This window comes from Anabrus simplex, chromosome 1 (assembly GCF_040414725.1).
Source record: "Anabrus simplex isolate iqAnaSimp1 chromosome 1, ASM4041472v1, whole genome shotgun sequence".
NCBI lineage: Eukaryota > Metazoa > Arthropoda > Insecta > Orthoptera > Tettigoniidae > Anabrus > Anabrus simplex.
The window spans coordinates 1,746,705,875-1,746,726,226 of record NC_090265.1 but is presented as its reverse complement, the minus strand read 5'-3'; the positions used below and the strand labels follow the sequence as shown (position 1 = coordinate 1,746,726,226).

Below are 20,352 nucleotides of genomic sequence, written 5' to 3'. Positions count from 1 at the left end.
GGGCCTTTAGAAGTGCAGTAACCTATACGGCGCCATCATTTCAAGTTGTGAAGCCATTACCCTCGAGAGCAAAGCTCGAGAGTGACACATGAACTGACCAATCAGATAATATCTCGTAGATGGGAAACTGTTGAAGTATGATTGTAATGATGTATTTAAAAATTAATTTACATAAATTTGCTTATGATAAATTACGTTTGTAATAAATACATTCAACTAAATTAGGACATTTTCTATTTCTTTCAAAAAATATAGTTATTGCATAATCTTATAAATCACTCCGCCATCGCCATTTTATAACGCTATCTCTAGCCGGTTCGACAACGCCATTTCAGAGGAAGCGTGCTTGGTGTCTGTAGAAAATACACATTTTACTCTTTATACGAGTAGGTAAGTCATAATCTTCTGCAGTTTTGGGTATTTTAATATCTATTCTACCTATTAACAATTGAAATATGGAGCTTTGTTTTCCCTTTCCTTCACGAGGAATAATAGGGATCATGATTTCGATGTTCGGTCAATACCCTTGCAGTACGAAGTGATTCATTGTCAAGTAGGATATTTTTATGATTTTGTTTTCTCATTATTGGTTCATATATTTGTAGTTTCTTCGAGTTTATCCCTGGGATCTTATTTTATGTCTGGAATTCGATTTGGTGCAGACTGGTTTTGCGACTCAACATGTATCTTACTGTATATGGCTTTTTCATCTGTATCTCATTCATTGGTGTAGACCTATTTGGTTATTAAAGGATTCATTAAAGTATTCTTGTGTATCTAAATACTAAGAAGCACCTGAATATACCATTGAGGTTTACTTTGAGTAGTCTTGTCGGGCTTTGTGGATTTGATGCTAGAGTTTATTGTTCGAAATTTTGTGTGCTAAGTTAAAATGGTTGTTCAGGAATTTATATATTTCATTGTAGTCTCATTGAGCTGTACTAGATTTTAGATAGCCATGTCCCTTTAAACCCTAAAATTGAGACAGTGTGAATGCAACTGGGTGAAGTAGCCCGCTGAGTGATCATGCGTAGTACTGCATTGAATGCATCATTCTTTGCATTAGAGAACTAGGGTTTCATGCAGATTTATAGTTTTGTATTGTATGCACCGGGCGAGTTGGCCGTGCGGTTAGAGGCGCGCGGCTGTGAGCTTGCATCCGGGAGATAGTGGGTTCGAATCCCCTAAGGTCTCGGCCGCTTCCAACTCCTAGGACTTTCCCATCCCATCGTCGCCATAAGACCTATCTGTGTCTGTGTGACGTAAAGCCACTAGCAAAAATAATATTTCTTAAATTAACATCCCGTTCGAAATTCGGGGTGGGGAATTTTAATTTAAAAGTTGTTTCCCTAGTACTGCTTTGTTGTAGCAGTCCTTTATGTAATGATTGATTGTGCCTCATTTGTTAGTACGAATGCTTGGGCAGATCTGTTGCAAGATTGATTTCAAACCTGGTTGGTGGTGTATTTACTGTTCTGGATAGTAATTTCCCTATTTACTTTGATCTTGTCAAAAGTGCAGAGTGCTTGCAATTATTAGACTTCTTCTGTAGTTGAGCCCACGAGAGATCATATCTGACATTTGAGCGGCGAAAGCAGTAACTACGAAGTACGCTGCGTTGTTGTAGTTAGCTCAATCTGCGGCATATCGCCCTTTCATACAGTATGACTGTTCGTATTCACTAAACCGACAATAACCTCAAAAAATGCACATGTTATAAGTAGAGAATAGAACTCTACAACTAGCCACTAACTTGAATAAAAAACTAACAATGAAGATAATATTCAGGAAACAAACACTTAAAAATATAACATAAACCAGCAACAACTAACACAGTTAACACAGTACTACGAATAATCACAAAAGTGACTAAGATGAAGCTTCCTTAAATGTGGCATCTCGGTTATCGTCATAGCAACAGATTGTTTTCAAGCAGCGTTAGTCAACCTCTCGCCAGTGGCGCTAAATGTCAGACTTCAACTGTCGTGGGCCCAGCTATAGCAAGAAAAGTACGAGAGTCTTTTTGTAGTTAGAGAGATCTTCAGCCCATGGTTATGTTAATCGGTGGAAATGTGGTTCAAAACCTCCTTCTGGGTGCTAGTAATGCAACATAGCACCACGCCTGTAGTTTTAGGTCATCAGTGTTGAAAATGTATTTCATAATTCACACTTCAACTAGGCCCAAGTCTCTCAATGCTGAGCAAATTCTTAGACTAGTATTGTCATCCGCAGCATCTAATCGAAGCAGACATATTTCAGAACATTGACTAAGGTATAACTGTACATCCCGCAGCCCAACTTTTATAACATAAGGAAGTGAAAATAATGCAAATCTTACTTGGAATCCCTTTTAGAGGAGAGATGAGTTCATAGCGATGTTTAGCGTGTAAACAAACGGCAGCCGTTCCGCGCGCAGCTGAATGTAGCGAGTAGTGGGCTGCGAGAAGTAATGATCATTAACTATCGCACACGTAAAGGCAAATACTTTAATCCTTATTTTATGTAACTCATATTGTGTGCAGCCCAGGAATCTGCCACAACTTATTCTCTAATTTACTGCAGTCCTTTAAAGATCATTGTCCCTTAGCGACTGGGAACATTTTAGTGCCGCTTTACCCAGCGGATGGAGGTGATTCAGATGTGAGCAATAAGAAAATGAATAGTTGCTCCCTTGGTACAAAACTTTCACCTCATACAAATGCGCGCGGAACGACTGTCCTTCGTTTACTTCGCGCGGAGGACGTAGTTGTACGGTGTAGACCTGTTTACTTATGAACTAAGCCGCCAGGCGCGGAGGACGTAGTTGTACGGTGCTAATCTATTTACTTATGAACTAAGCCCCCAGGTTAGATCTGCAAAACCTGTTCAAGACCATTGGTCTGAACTGGTTAGTGTAGGGCCTGGACAAGGCCAGTGATAACGGGGGCAGTGGTGGTGGCGATTATTGTTGTAAGAGGAAGTACAACTGGGCAACCATCCTCTATATAACACTAATCAGAGAAAAAATGGAAGGGATCGGGCGCTTAAAAAAATTGAAGATATCAACCAAAGAAAGACAAATGGTGTGAAAATGAGACTCCCTAGCAAGGCCTCGCAATCTCATACCGTTGGGTCAGAAAAGAAGAGTTGACCAAGGGTGGTCAGATAGGATGGATGAAAGTGAAGAGCCTGGTACAAGTGGAAGCAATGACAGGACTTGGCTCAGGGCCCTGTGGTCGCCAACCCACACTCCCAAATTAAAAGCCTGTGGGGCCCGTTTTGGTCGCCTCTTGGGGAGGGTAGAAATTCAGCAAGACTTGCATTACTTTTATAGCATTATAAGGATGTAATATGTTGGAAATCTTGAGTGGAATACCTTGTGGAGGAGTGATGTGTTCACTGCGACAGTTAAGAACCCACCCGCCATCCCCCCGAAGTAATTTTGCTTTTATAACCTAATACAAATTATCACGCGCCATAGTCCATCGCCTAAGTACGTACCAGCATTTCCATAGGGTGAGACACTATGGGATATTACAAGTAACAACTCTCCGGCTCCCTCACAGAACAATACACCCACAGTAGTTAATTTGACAGATGTACAGTTCTCTGAAGAAGAAATGGGGTCTTGAATAAAGGCTTAAAACATAACTGGCCTAGCAAGAAAAAAGAAACGGATATTATCAGTACAATAGCTGAGATCGAGGCTAACATTTCTAAACTCCCTTTAGAAACACAAAATGATACCAGATTTGAGGTAAAAAAGAAACTACCAAAAATAGCGGAAGAAATAAACGCAAATTCAAATTTCGACCACAAAAAATTGATTGATAAAAGTGGAAAGTATTGAATAGGTGGTTTTTTATTAAATTATCCTTGATATCTATGCCTAACTATGGGATATGACGTCACTCCTAGCAATGAAGTAAGTGAATTCAGTTACCAACTTGTGCACAAGAAATACACAACCAGACCAATGGCTTTGTCATTAACCTACCCTAACCAATCCAGACCAATGGATGTGTCGGATACTAGAGGCCTGGGGCCGCTTCACGGCTTTTAACCTGGGGGCTTACGTCCCCAGACCCCCTTTGCTTGATCCAGACCAATGGTCTAACCAATCTAGACCAATGGCTTTGTCGCTAATCTACTGTAACGAGATTCGTAAATAAAAGTAGCGCCGCTGCACTAGGACTAGTTCCTTATATGAATAGTTGGCAGCTCTGTCCACCGCACGATCTAGTCCTTTGTGAGAAGCGAGCGAGAGAGAAACAAATGACCGTGCAATCGCGCCTGGATGCGTGGCGCTGGAAAATGTAAGCTATTCTGAACTTTTGCCGGCCTGGGGTGGAAACTCCATTGGCCTGGACTGGTTAGTGTTAGGGATTGGGCATGACCGTTTGTTTGATTTGGTTCAAGACCATTGTTCTGGATAGGTTAGGATAGAGGCTGGGGGGCAACATCAGCGCATTTTATGCAGGCTAGTGGTGGAAAGGTGAATTATAAGTTCTTTCCATACCTTTTTCCTGACAGAGGTTGTCCTAGGATGAAACAGCGTGTTGTCTTTGGCCTAGGGCGATAGAGCATTTCATGTGGGCTACTGCATTTGTTTGTGGTTTTATTCTGGGAGAGTTGGTAGCAGGATCTAATCATGATTGACTGGAATGATGTCACATGCTACTTTATGTTGGCTGATGGGAATTATAGCTAGTTCAGCAGTAGAAAATGGCATGTAATGCTCTTCCATTAGGTAATAAAAGTACACATACTTCTTGGGGTGGGATGGTGGGTTCCTGAACATCACAGTGAACACATCTCTCCTGACACTCATTCCAAGTAAGATTTCATTAATTTCTACTTATAATGTTACAAACATGTGGCTGCGAAGTGTAAATTTTGCCATAAGAAATTCCAGCAATTTGAGTATATACTCCACTTCATAAGAATGAGAATGTACTCACTAGCTGAGTAGGCCCAATATACAAATACAGTAGAGAAAATACGCGATGCTGAGCGAGATATCAAGGGACAGCTATTAGAGCTCTCTCTCTCTAGCGGGTAGACCTGAGAACCACTGATTCTGCCATAAGAGCACGTGCATTTATGAAGTTTTTGGTGTTATTTATGCGTTTTCAGTTGACATAAATAGTAGCGTATGTCATTCCTTGATATCTCCTCTCAACATGAGGGGCAAGGTATGTGCTGTGTTTGGCTGCATTAACTAAGAAGTAGAGAAGAATGCGCGGTCTTTCTTTCGCTACCCTCGTGACAAGAAAATGTAAGTAATATTGTTTGCATATATATTCTTCCAGTGACAGAGATTTTTATCGTACTTCATAATCTTCTGACCTGCTCGACCCATATTTTAACTGGCTTAAAATATAATACACATATTTTATTGTACAGTGCAGCAGTTAACCTTCAATACCGATGTGGTGGTGTTGTAGGTGTGATCTGTGGGATTTCACAGAAGTGATTTGGATAAGGTGAACGTTATGCTCATATAAGAATTATAAGATCTGTTCAGATCGTTTCAGGCCGACGACTTTAAAAATCCTCGACTATACAGCCAAGGGTATGTTACATTTTTACTCTTGTACATAAATATTCCTCCAAGCATCGCTATCGACAACATTTTCATACTTTTCTTTCTTTTATCCCTCTTCTCAGATTAAAGCCACCGAGCTCGATAGCTGCAGTTGCTTAAGTGCGGCCAGTATCCAGTATTCGGGAGATAGTAGGTTCGAACCCCACTGTTGGCAGCCCTGAAAATGGTTTTCCGTGGTTTCCCATTTTCACACCAGGCAAATGCTGGGGCTGTACCTTAATTAAGGCCACGGCCGCTTCCTTCCCACTCCTAGCCCTTCCCTGTCCCATCGTCGCCATAAGACCTATCTGTGTCGGTGCGACGTAAAGCAACTAGCAAAAAAAAAGATTAAAGCCAGGATTTTATAGATTTTCTTTTGTTTAGTAGCTTCATGTTAAGAGGAAAATTGTCCAGCCTTTAAATGTTAATTCATTGCATCATGTGTGTAAGGAATATGCCAATTTTTTTAAATTGACAAGTGTCTTAATGTGATGATACAATGTTTTTTAAATGAGAAAAAAGACGAATCTAACCGTAAAAGTTCAGGCAGGAATGCTAAAGCAAAAAAAGTAATGCATAAATGAAAGATCTAGCCATTTCACAGCAGTCCATTTCACATCTTGTTTATGTGTCTAATTTCAGTCTTTAAATAATAACCTTTTAAATAATTCTTCACTCATTTATCCAGAATTGCTTTAGCAACTTCGAAGTTAATGCCTCAATAATACTTTCTTTCTAGACGTAATTTATTTATCCATTTTCGTATATGCATTTCCATTGATATTTGAAGTTAGCGCGACTTTTTAGGTCAAGTCACTAGGAGCGCCACTGTCGCCTTGTCTCCCATTTTAACAAGGCTAAATCCGTAAGTGTCCAGTATTGTCTACTGTATTTGGTATATACTAGTGTTATTGAGATGGTGTAGTATATACTCGCCTTCCTAAGAGCCTGAGAGTAGATTCTCATATGTTGTATGAATAAAAGGGAGTACTTTCCCAGACTGTTGAGTATATGTTATCTGCGCACTTTTTAGCGATAGATTTACACCCTAGTACTGAATTGGTTGACTTCGGTTATCTTAGAGATTCGTATTGGCAACCTTTGAAACACAAACTAAGAATCGCTTATCGCTGTGCGACATCTGGCGTACACGTTAAGTACTCGTACTGTTGTTTACACAGCAAAGTCAAACTATAGAATTAATGTCAGGAACACGTTTCGCATCGGGAAATGTTATATAGTATTATATATTGTGTGTATGACACAGTTGTTGGCGTAAGATAATCAAGGTTTAGAAAATTCATATCAATCGTTCATATTATCGATTCAATTCAGATTTCATTTCCATTCAGTTGGCAGTACTACCGGAACCGGCAGTGCTCCCTTCTTACTCCTCAATCGAGTACGAAAATCTAGCACTAAAAAGTGCACGTACAATACTCACATTGTTTTGAGTATAGCTGATCGTTGTCTCAAGCTTCAGTATATACCATTTTTTAGCTTCCGAGGAGAAACAACATGGCTGAGTTTATTAATAATGTAGTGCCTCGTGGAAAAATTTACAAGGAGAGAAGTGAACATGTGAACTCTAATAACTTTAAAAGTCTATATCGTTTTTCAAAAGTTAATGTGGACTGGTTAAACCAATACTTATTTGGACCAGAGTAACTGGAAACAAGAGGTGGTGCTGTTAGAAACATAGTTAAATTAAAAGCCCAAACGACTATTCAGAATTTCTGAAGAGGAGAGGAAGGCAAGATCTGAAAGAATGAAAAAGTACTGGGAGGACAGGAAAACACGACTCACTAACCATTGATAGATCTATCGTACCCCAAAGATGGTGAAACGGACAAGAAGAGAAGCATTTTTCAGATTGGTAGGTGACACAGGATTTCAATGTGGCATAGAAGATCTTGGAATCCATCAAACAACTGTGTCTAAAAATCTTGAGGTTATGGACTGCATCATGGCTAAAGCTGTAGTGTGGATAGAATTTCCTGAAACAGATATGGAATTTGAGGTTGCAAAAGAAGAGTGGCAGGAAAAGTACTACTTTCCAGCAGGAATAGTTGCTCTTGACTGCACTCATGTTGGAATTAAGTCTACACATTATGGTGATGAACATATAAATGGGAAAGGTTATGAACGTGCATTGCCAAGGAAGTTTTCACCAGTGTCGATGCATCATGGCCTGGATCTGTGCATGATTCATGAGTCTGGAGAAATTTAGCTGTCCAGACAACAGTAAGTCTGAATAGGGTAAATGCATTACTGTTAGCGGATAGTGGCTGTGTGTTGCACCATGGCTTATGATACCGTTCAGAAATCCACAAACACCTCAAGAAATTGCTTATAACACGAGCATTACCAAAGAAAGAATTGTGGTCGAATGATGTTTTGGGCAACTAAAACGTTTCCCAATTCTTCAGCACAGAGTACACCTATCTTTAAACAAAGTGCCAAAACTTATTTGTTGCCGTGTGTTGCACAGTATTGTTAAGTACTTACAGGATGAGGATCCTGAACTACAACCATTATACTCCGCATGGCTCTACTTCTAAATTGATGTTTTGGCAGGTTTTGGCTCTGTCTGGTGGTTATGCGCTGAAGCATGGGCATCCAACCAATCCCAATCTGCCATTCTCATCGATTTATATCAACAGAGCACGATCTCGAAACCCAGGTGCCAACTCTAATATTTACATTCGCCACGTGGTTAACCTGTCTCGCTCAGCGTGTATGGTATTTGGTACGCTCGCGATCTTTCGCATTTTCCTTCAGAAATTAGTGTGTTTTTCATATTGTTGGAGGGGTCTAGTGACCGAGACCAGTGGAGTGTTCCCTTTGTAGGCCATAACGTCATTCCTGTGCCAGCCATTAGCAGTGAGTGATGTTTTATTTCCTCATTCTCTTTTATTCTTAATAATATATACTCTTATTAGTGTCAGATGTTGTTAGTAAGTGTAGTTTTTGTGAATTTGCTTTCAATCCATATTCATTAGTTTTTCTGAGTACGCTATTACATTTTACAAGGGCTGTTTACCGTGGTCGTATTACATCAGCTGTTCTCGCGGGCTTAGCGTGCTGGCAACAGAGGAAAAGGTGATGATCATTTGTTTTGCGAAACGTCAATTTAGAAGTAAGGCCGTACGGAGTATAAGTGGCAATGTAAGGTTAGAAGATGGAAATGGGGATGGCATGGCAGCTGCTGCAAATATCAGGTGGAATGGTGAAGCTAGGCAAAATGAATTGGCAGAGATAAATATATCAAGGTGTTTGAATTGCAGCAAGTACCAGTGTCACTCTTGCTTATTGTTCACTACCAAAAATAAAACATGTTAGCAAAACAAGTTATACTGTGAAAAAATAAAAGTTTGTTATTCTACAATTTGAGATTTTAACTTTAGTTGCACCAAGCGCTGAAGTTCAGTGTTACTGAAATTTCTCGCCTCTTCACTCTCGTATTCCTCAGACACTTTGTTTCCTTTTAGGGGTGGATATAGGTGGGGAGTTCATGACTTCTTTAGGGCTGCCTCCTTCCCCTTCCTCTGAAGCTCAACTTGTAGGATTCCAGTAAGATATAGCAGATGTCTTGGATTCAGGAGGTCAAATGAACAGTATTGCGATTGATCTGTCTAAAGCATTTGATAGGGTGGATTATGGGAGACTAGGTACTGGCAAAAATGAGTGCAATTGGACTAGACAAGTGTCTAAATGGATTGCTATATTTCTAGAAAATAGATCTCAGAGAATTGGAGTAGAAAAGCTTTATCTGACCCTGTAATAATTAAGAGGGGCATTCCTCAGGGCAGTAATATTGGACCTTTGTTTTCTTATATATATAAATGATATGAGTAAACAAGTGGAATCAAAGGTAAGGCTTTTTGCAGATGATATTCTGTATAGAGTAATAAATAAGTTTCAAGATTGTGAGCAACTACAACATGGCCTCGATAATGTTGTGAAATGGACAGCAGGCAACAGTATGTTGAAAAATGGGGTTAAAAGTCAGGTTGTGAGTTTCACAAATAGGAAAAGTCCTCTGTTTTAATTACTGCGTTGATGGGGTGAAAGTTCCTTTTGGGTATCATTGTAAGTATCTAGGTGTTAACCCTTTCAGCCCTGAGAGATTTTTTTTCTGAATTTTTCTGTGCAATGCATGTTTATACCCATTGTTTGACATGCAGAATCACGGAAAAATATTTTAAAAATTCCAAAATTGATAATTTTTTCAAAACTTGACTAGCATGTTTGTGCTGGTTAGGCTTTATTTAATACTACTGAACCTGCTTAGCCTAGTTAGGTGTTACATCATATTTACAAACTTCACAGTCAAAATACAAGCAATAACATTATTCACAAGTATAGAAATTATTAAAAATCAAAACTTACACTAAAAATATGCAGCAGTGGTGACTATTACCCCCCCCCACCCACTTATACACAAACTCTCACAAAATCTTTTCAACATTCTTCAACTTTTTACCTTATGTTTATCATTTGAAATGCACAAATATAAATCACATTTAATACAACGGGTTCTGGTTCTACTTTTCCAAGCTTCATACTGACAAGAGCGTGGTAAAGCTATTTTATCAACATTGGGCCAGTGGTTGTACCTGTCACCTCTTTTCGTAGACAGGCTTAGGAGATGGCGTGAAGATCTTCGTCTCCTTGCAGGTTTGTCTTCAACTTCATCATCCTCATCTTCTCTTCTCTCTGTCTGGAGTTACAACCAATGCTTGCCCCACTGTCATTCGAAAATGAGAAGATCGAGAATCTTAGTTTTGGGAACTTTGTTCGCTCGGCAATCCTCCCGGTACTGTAGCCAACTATTAACAATGCTCATATCCAGAAAGTGGAGAATCATTTCAAGGTCCATTTCTTTGTCCTGAACCATGCTCGGTAGCATTTTAATTCATCATCATCAATGTACCACTCCAGTCACCTGGGTGTGGTTAACAAGCCTCCTCCACTCCTTTCTGCCCTTTCACTTTTCCTGCTCCATTACTTCTGCCACATCCAATCCAGCTTCTCTAATGTCCTTCCAAATCTGATACATTCACCTTCTTCTCGGTCTTCCAAATGGTCTCTTTCCCTTAACTTCTTTCCAATTCCCTTCTTGACACCCCCTACCTTTCCCATTCGTTTTACATGTACGAACCATCTCAGTCCTGCTTTCTGTAAGTTCTGTACTAACGGTTCTGTATTTAGCACTTCTGATTTTAATATTTTGAATTCTATCTCGTTGATTGCAAATATCTACTCTCCCCACGTGCTCATTGTAATACTTAATCAAAAAAAAGGCAGTCGACTTCAATATATTTGTCTTCATTTTTCGACCACCTTACCTTGGCTAGGGGTTCAATCCTGGCACAAGTAGAAGCAACAACAACTCTTAGGGAATCTTTCCATTGTCAGAACGCACATATTCATGACCAAATGTTGATCCCGTGGTTGTCCAGTCATCTTCATCGCTTGACAAATCACTAATATCAGAGTTGTCCAAACAATGTAATATCCGGTCCTCAGATACACCTGTAAGCGTAAATAATATGGAATTGGGCATAAATATTGTACAGTTATTCTATAAATATGAATTAATTCAAAAATACTGCTTACAAAGTAATATTTCAATTTGAGGTTAGAATGCCCACCGATCTGAAGCAATGCCTGACTGCTACAATTGTGCTACTTGAAATTTGATGCAAGTATAAATTAATATTATTGTATTTACAACTAACTAATGGTCATAAAATCAATAACTGTAATGTCTACAAGTGACACATTCCCAAACATAGCCCAAAAACGTATTTTTTAAAATATAAAGCACTTACCTTGAGAGCACATGGTCAGTTTTTAACACAATTGTTTACCAGTCACTGCTGCTTCCTGGAGACAGGTAGACTGAAACGAAAAATAGTTGAATGATGTAGCGTGGAACCCGCACAATCGTAGTGCGGCTCGAAGCACAGAAGTGACATAGTTTAGTAGTTAGAAAAATAAAACTAAGCTCGCACAAATGTGCGACCTGGGGCTGAAAGGGTTAATATACGGAAAGATCTTCATTGGGGTAATCACACAAATGGGATTGTAAATAAAGGGTACAGATCTCTGCACATGGTTATGGGGGTGTTTAGGGGTTGTAGTAAGGATGTTAGGGAGAGGGCATATTAGTCTCTGGTAAGACCCCAACTAGAGTATGGTTCCAGTGTATGGTACCCTCGCCAGGATTACCTGATTCAAGAACTGGAAAAAATCCTAAGAAAGCAGCTTGATTTGTTCTGGGTGATTTGCAACAAAAGAGTAGCATTAGAAAAATGTTAAGTTTGGGCTGGGAAGAATTGGGAGAAAGAAGACGAGCTGCTCGACTAGGTGGTATGTTGCAGGTTATAAATTCCATTTTTTTGTCCGCATTGAAGATCTACTTGTGATTCAAATTCTTATAATTTTGTTAAATACCACCTATTCAATACAATAGCGTCATGACGAATATAAGAACCAAGTGTGATGACTCAACTGTTATAGCGTGATAGTTTGTGTACCCGCCACTGCGAGCACTGCAAACGTCGGTGTCCAACACGTACTTCAATAGACCGGCAAACCATGTGTTGGAAAGGTGCGGGAGATGTTATCGTACGAGATATTTCAAGTCAACAAGTTGAATTTCCTTTGCTTTCAGTTCCTAAACTCAGTTCACTGTGTGTTGTGCACTTAAAGCACGTGTGTTATGCGGCCTAATTAAATTAATAGTTCAACATGCCGTACTATTTTGTGCCTGGCTGTAAGTCAGGCTATGGTAGAGTAGTTAATGGTATAAAATTATTTTCACCACCGAAGGATAGAAATAAATTTGAAAAATGGGCCAGAGCTTTTCTACGAAAGGATACTGTGTTAACGCGTAATAGTAGAATTTGTCAAGTTCATTTCTCTGATTTGAGAGTAAAATCAGATAACTTTATAGTGAATGGTGAAAAAGTGGTTATGCCTCGTGAGAGATGGAAATTACGTCCAGGAGCAGTGCCTCACATTTTCCCTAATTTCCCGAAATACCTTTCAAGTGAGATTAAGTCCCGTGAAACTCCCAACAGGAAAAAAAAATCTAGACACCACTGGGACAAGAAGAAAGACGGGAGTGTAGCAGCAAATAGAGAATTAAAAGGTCAGTCTAATGTTGATCAAAATTTGGGTTATTCTAGTGTGCTTTCTGATGCCAAAAAGACAATATTATCGCTCAAAAGGCGCCTAAAAATGCTAATCGAAATTTAATTCGAGCTAGATCCAGTCTAAACTCAGCAAAATCGAGAATTAATTTATTGGAGAAACAGGTTAGAAATACACAGTTCGAAACTCTTCGATTGAGAAGTGTTTATTGTACCATTTGGCTGGGTACGTTGTTAAGCACTCTTTATTAAGTGTTCGCCCTGTGCCCAATCTCTACGTGATAATAATCATAGTACATTTTCAGTTCTCTCCGAAATAAAAGACTACGGTTCAAGCAATAATGAAGTGTTTTTAACGCGCCCTTCGAAAAGTATATGTGACATTCTTTTCCAGGCCGAGAAAGTATTTAGTGAAAAACTGAACTCAAAATCGACGTGGAGCGAAATATTTTTTGATTTTATCGATTCTATAGACAAAATTTCAGTTGATCCTTCAGGTGCTGGCTGTTGTCTTCAACATGTTATGGATATAATCCCCAGCCTTGCTTATCATTATCTGAAGTGCCGATTTTTCTTCAGAGTGAAAGAAATCCGGCGAGATTTACAATCTCGAACATCCGCCAAATCTTCATGCAAGCTTTCGAAAGTCCAGTAACCGACAAACTGAGATGGTAAGTAGAGTATTAAATAGTTCATGGGTGTTTTTTTAATATGCTGGGAGTTTTGTCATTTGTACACTCGAGTAACTTGTGCTTTTCGCAATATGTGATGAAAGTCGTAGCTCTTATTTCCGTGTATGATATTTTTCCATTGTTCTCTGCCGTGGTATGTTAATTGTAATCTCTCATTTTTTTTATAAAAGACAGTGTATATACTTATTAGTTACGGAGTAATACGTTTCCTGTGTCACCATTCCTAAGACCAGCTGATAGGTATTGTGGAGCTACCAAACTCTAGCGCTGCCTCGCGGGGCGCGCCTGAACTCGATGAGTCATCACACTTGGTTCTTATATTCATCATGATAGCGTAATAAAACTTGCATATTTATTGAGTTGTTAATATGGTGCATGTTTCGCTTTTTTCTTTTGTGAGAATCATCAGCTAGTTATAATTTACTTAACGTTATAAAAGATCGTGAATCTATTCTGTTGGATTAAATTGTGCTTGTAAACCTGATTGACAAATCTTATAATATTTTACAAGTCATATAACAAAATGTTCAAACATATTTGTCTAAAATCTATCTAAGTCATAAAATTTTATTGACAAAACTCTTCTGGTGAACATCCTTTAAAATTATTTTAAAAACCTTTTGAGATTTTTAAATAAAGTAGACAGTAACATAAAATTCACTAATGAAGATGAAAGTAACAATTTACTAAGTTTTCTAGATATAAATGTAAAGAGAGCAGGAAATAAATGGTATTTCCAGATTTATAGAAAACCGACGTTTACTCCAATAAAGATTAAAAACGAGTCACTCCACCCCATTCTCACAAACAGGCATCATTTTTGAGTTTGGTTTATAGAGCCCTAAAAATTCCATTAACAAGTAAGAGTTTAAAGTAAGAACTTAATTTCATACAGGACCTGGCACTTTATAATGGTTCTAAAATAGAGATGGTTAACAAGATCATTAAGGTGAAAATAAAATTGGCCCCACATCTCATACCAGATAAAAATAAGAAATCCAAATTTGCAACTTTTACGTTTGCTAATCCAGCTATATACCAAATCACTAATACCATCAAAAAACGAGATATTAACATTGCCTTCAAAACCCAAAACACGAACCAAAATATTTTCTTCAATCACAGTAAAGTTAATATAAATAGTAATCAATATCAAGGATCTGGAATATAAGGTTTGCATGTGCAGAGTGCAATTTTTCATATGTTGGCCAAACTGGCCGGAGCTTTACGATTCGATATCTTGAACATGTAAATGCAGCGAAACACAAGAAATATTCTGCAATGGGAGCATACATGCAAGAAACTGGACAGTTTTATAACTATTGAAAGGGATCTAAGAATTTTAAGAAGAGTAGAAAAAGGAAAAAATGACGGAATTGAAAAACGTATACATTCATTTAGATCAACAATACAACAAAAATAAAAACCTAAATGACGAAATTGAAATAAAGAACCCATCTTAGTACAATTACTGGAATTAATACAAATGCTTAAATATGATAAATTTAAATTGTATAAGTGTTTTAATCCGACAAAAGTTAATGGCTTATTGACGCAAACAAACTCAACTCCTCGACCTTACTTCTAGGCAGTCCTCACCACAATTTACTGCAGCTATCAGTGCACTGCCTACCTTCACTTCCCTTTCCCACTCCCCGCCAAAACGTAAACTCATCCACACTCATATAATACAAGGAGTGCAAACAGAACACGTAGTTCTCAAGAGGCTAGGAGTAACACTAGACAATTACGCAGCAGAAAGAAAAGTGACAATTCTTTTGATAAGAAATTTATACCGAATTATAATCAAAACCATAAACATATTTTTTAAAATCTTTCATTACAGATATACCAACAAGCCCAATTTGGAACGTACGAGAACCATTCAAATTCTACCTCACATTAGAAAGTTTTTATTCACAAACAAGTTTGTTCATAAACATTACTCTCGTATTGACAACATAAGATTAATGCCAATACATTTTGTACAAATGTTACTCCAGCAACATCGAGAACAAGTTAAATGTTCATAACATAGGCAATTATCAACTGTAGAAAATTGTTAATATAGTTAACGAAGTTTCAACGACAATCATACAAGTCAAGCAACATTGAATCAATACAATTAGCCAGATCTCAAAAGATTTGTAAATAATTTTAAAATATGTTCACCTGATAAGTTTCGTCAATAAAATATTATGACTTCGATTTTAGACAAATATGTTGTAACTTAGACATAATTTTATTGTTATGTCTTGTAAAATATAAGATTTGTCAATCAGGATTGCAAGCATAATTTAATCCAATAGAATAGATTCACGATCTTATATAACCTTAACCCTAGAACTGCTGCAGGTTTATCTGTCAAATGCTGCAGTTATTTTCTTCAATATACACTATGAAAATAAAATTATCCCTGTAAACTCATATTAATCCCAATAAATCCATATTACACACCAATAGAAAGCTGAAAGAGTTTGCCGCGCTGGTCACCGGGAGCTGGCGGCTTTCTACTACAGATCTGTTTGTCTGCGAATTCAAGCCTTTTTGATCTTCGCATGTTGATTGTTAGTGTTGTGACTTTGTGCAGGACAGAATGTGGTGTCGTGTCTTTGTGCCTAACAGTGTGAAACTGACCTCCAACATTCATAAACATTTTACATGTTTTTTATGGCCGATGATGACCTAGACTAAGGTCGAAACCGGTCCCATTTAAATAGAAATGTGATTGCTACGTTTCTTTCTTTTGAGTATTGAATAGGTTGAACCTCCTTTCCAGTTATTTAATTTTTAACATCAATAATTTCAATACGGAACAATGAAATTTTTATCTTTAAATGAATACTCTAGGGTCGTAGAGTATCGTAGTTAGAATAGTGTAGTATCAATGTGTGTCCAAATATCAGTGTGTAAGAGAGCGTTTCTTTGTAAAACGAGTATTTAATCCTTCCATCAGGTGGGTGTGTCACAATATAGTCTCGTAATTGGACATTCTTGCACCTGATAGGTTACTGCAATTCTAGAAATTACATTCAGAATAATCCACACGTGCTGTACATAAGTTGGCCTTGAATGTTTCCAAGTAGGTCACATGATACAGCTGACTGGTCGATTGAAAAATCAACCCTTCTCGCTCGGCTGGTAAAAACCGATTCCATGCATGCAAACACGACTATGTAAAACTAAACTTGAAATATATCACCTATAATAAAGGAATAATAGCCTCTTATTTCCTTAAACAATAAAATGTTCATTGTAGGCCAAATTTGAAGGGGACAATAAGAAGCTTGTCCAGCAAATAGGAACATAGCAAATGATCGCATTCAGGGTAAGCAAATTCATGTATCTGTGCTGAAAGTTAAAAGTGACTCTTGGCAGAAAATTTGTAGTGAATTCAATCTACATACTGACATTAGTCAAAGTATGATCAAGCAACTGAAACAACTATATGAAAATCTCTTCTGTTTGTAACTCTTTCTGGAAAAGACCCATCATATTCCAAATGCAGTAGAACCCTTGTTAAACGTTCTTACACGGACATGATTTTTTAACTTGAAATAGGGGTTTACCTTAAATCGGCGTATCATTAAAAAGCATGCATTTTCCAGAGTTCTTTGTATTAACATAAATTGTACAATCGTTATTTACACAACGGCAGCAATAAAACAAGGGGATATCTACCCTACACACTACTGTAGTTACGGTTTGTGCTTCATTTTGACAGATTTTTGTTTGTGAATGCAAAACCGCTTTGGTTTATGGTTCGTATAATGTTCTACAGGTTTTTCCATGAGTCGGGAAAGAAAAACTTGCACACAAAAGAACCATTAAAATCAGTATGAAATAGCAATCGGGTTGTTTAAACATTTTTGCGAATGTTATCCAAGCAACAGCTTACTCATTAGCATGTATTTTCTGATTACAGTAGTCTGAACACGCATATTCAGTTTCATTCTTAAAAATTATAATAGTGTCGCTACAGATGCTTGTGCCAATTTTCTTACGTCAAACGCTATCACCTGACCTAGGTTAACCGCACACATATTATGAAATATTTCACGCTCCCTGTACGTAGGTGGTTTGAAAAGTTCTCGGAATCTACTAGAATTAAGTATCCTACCTCAGTGGAACTGAACATAGTCTCCCTGTAGATTAATGCATTTGGTCCAGCGATGTTCCAATCCCTTGATCCCATCTCGAAAATGAGATTCCTCCAGGCCTGCAAAATACCTCTCCAGTTCGGATGTCAGTTCTTCCCTTGTAGAAAATCTCCGTCCACCGAGGAAAATTTTCAGCTTGGGGAATAGATGAAAATCTGATGGTGTCAAATAAGGTGGATGTGGCAACAATTTGTACCCCAGTTCATGAAGTTCTGCCATGGCAATAACACTTGTGTGCGGCGGAGCGTTGTCCTGATGAAAGATGGCCTTTTTACTTGCCAAACCAGGCCTTGTTTCGCGTATCATTTCGTGTAGTTGGTCTAGGTTTGCATAGTATTACCCCGTAATTGTTTGGCCAGTAGGAAGATAATCTATCAGCAGAATGCCTTTTGCATCCCAGAAAACTGAGGCCATGACCTTTCTGGCTGAACGCACTGCCTTTGCTTTCTTTGGTGGTGGTGGTGAATCAGCATGTTTCCACTGCTTTGACTGCTGTTTTGTCTCTGGGGTATAGTAGTGGACCCAAGTTTCATCTGTAGTCACAAACCGGCACAAAAAATCTTGTTGGTTGCACTGAAAACAGGCCAGACGTTCGGTCATTTCCAATCTTGTATGTTTCAGTGTCAAGAGCCGTGGCACCCATCTTGCGGATAATTTTTTCATACCAATTCTTCGGTTAAAATATAATATACCCGTTCAGAAGACATCCCTACAGCTTCAGCAATCTCCCATTTTCAGTCGATGATCCTCGATGAGCATTTTATGTACTTTTGCGATAAATTCTGGGGTCGTAACACTTTTTGGCCGTCCACTACGCGGATTATCATCCAAGCTCTCCCGACCAAATTTAAACTCGCTGGTCCACTTGGCAACAGTTGAAAATGAAGGCGCAGAGTCCCCCAGTGTGTTCTGAAAGTCGGCATGAATTTCCTTTGCTTTCATACCTTTCTTTACAAAGTATTTAATCACTGTTCGAATCTCAGTTTTTTTCCATTGTCACAAATCACTATGCGGGAACAACAAAGAGTCGTCACTACCACACTCCTGCAGTTAGAACACTGACACGCCACGTGTTCACTCACAAAGGATGTGTGATTATTGCGCGGGAACCTCGTTGCTCTAGCACTGACATCTAGCGGTGATCCTGAGAACTTTTCAAACCGTCCTCGTAGAATAAAATTTTTACTATAAATTTACATCGGAACAACCTTTATGAAATTTAACAAAACCTAACCTCTGAAATTGGTTATGCAAACTGCTGTCTTGGAGTACACTGACTTAGCAAATGTCATGGGATAGTCACCTAATAGTGTGTGGGGCCTCCTCTGGCCCTGCGAACTGCAGTGAGCCGCCATGGAAGTGAGTCGACAAGTCCCTGGTAGTCCTCTGGACGCAGCTGACCCCAAATTGTTTACAGAGCGGCCGCTAATGCTGGTCTGTTCGTGGGTGCAGGATCCATGGCACGGAGCCTGCGTTCCAGGACATCCCAGATATGCTCGATAGGGTTCATATCGGGCTCCTGGGTGGCCATGGCAGTCGTTGGACCTCCACTGCATGTTCCTGGAACCGTTCCCGGGCGACGTGGGAGCAATGTGGAGGCGCGTTATCTTGAAACACCGCAGAACCGCCTGGGCGCTGGAAGGCCAGAAATGGGCGGAGATGGTCTCCGAGCAGCTCAACATACCGCATACCATTCAGTCTTCCAGAACAACTAGGGGGCCCATTCCATACCAGGAAAATGCACCCCAGACCGTGAGACACCAGCGCCCTGAACCACACCTTCGAGGCAGGCGGAATCCATCGCTTCGTGTGGTCTGCGCCATACACGGTGCCTCCCATCGGTATGGTGCAGTTGAAATCGTGATTCGTCCGACCATATCACGTTACGCCATTGTTCCAGTGTCCATCCATGGTGACTGGTGACAAATGCATATCGTTGTGCCCGATGACATAGGATTAACTGTGGCAGCTGTGTGCGGCGCTGGCTCCCAATCCCATGGAACCTATGTTCCTACGGATTCTCCACTGGGAGATGTGTCTAGCACGGCCTATGTTGAATTGAGGCGTGATCTATGGAGTGCTCTAGCCATACGTGGTGATAGGTGTGCTATTTACCAACTGATGAGCCCAACTTAGCACGTTGGGGTGAAATGCTGACAACCAGGAATAAGGTTAGCTGGAAAATTTAGAACGTCCAATAATGGGCCAAACTATATTGGTTTTATAAACTCTCATTCGGGACAAATATTTCAGGTTCCCTAGGGAATCTACATCTACATTTATATCGTTGTGAGCAGTATTGCTCAAGATTGACTCGCTCAAGTGTAGCGAGGAATCTACGGAAGATGATCGATCCCATTCGGTATAAACGCTAGAGTGTATGAATATTGATAATGGATAAAAACTAACTCGCCTGAATTTGCCCGTAATGACGGATGAATCGGTTAAAGGGTTCTCATTGTAACCTAAGAATATTGCACAGATTAATAGAGGAATTTTTGTAAACTCTAAGAACATTGTCATTAAAATGGGGTTCTCTTCTACTACAGTGGCAACGGGTGGATGTGTATCAGTCTGAGATCTCACTTTAGCCCTAAGTGCCTGTGCTCTATAAATTCCTCTTCCGCCTTGAAACATCCTTAGCAAGCTTATGACGTCTTTTTCTTAGGTTCTTAATGCCCCATAGCCAGAAAGAATAGAAAAAAATATTCAAGAATTTTAAAATTTCCTTAACGCTTAATGCGAGTTTTGCCCTATGTCAATTACGTTAA

General features: G+C 39.1%; 1 protein-coding gene across 5 annotated transcripts in view; it reads left to right on the top strand.

Annotated features, from left to right (window-relative positions):
• Positions 1-243: 243 nt before the first annotated feature.
• Positions 244-20,352, top strand: part of lark (RNA-binding protein lark) — a 104,704-nt gene continuing 84,595 nt past the window's right edge. For 4 of the 5 annotated variants that reach the window (XM_067138491.2, XM_067138492.2, XM_067138489.2 and 1 more), the window contains exon 1: positions 244-390. The gene's annotated coding sequence lies outside the window, so the exon portion shown is untranslated. The remainder of the gene's footprint in view (positions 391-20,352) is intronic. The other variant, XM_067138490.2, reaches the window with a different exon arrangement.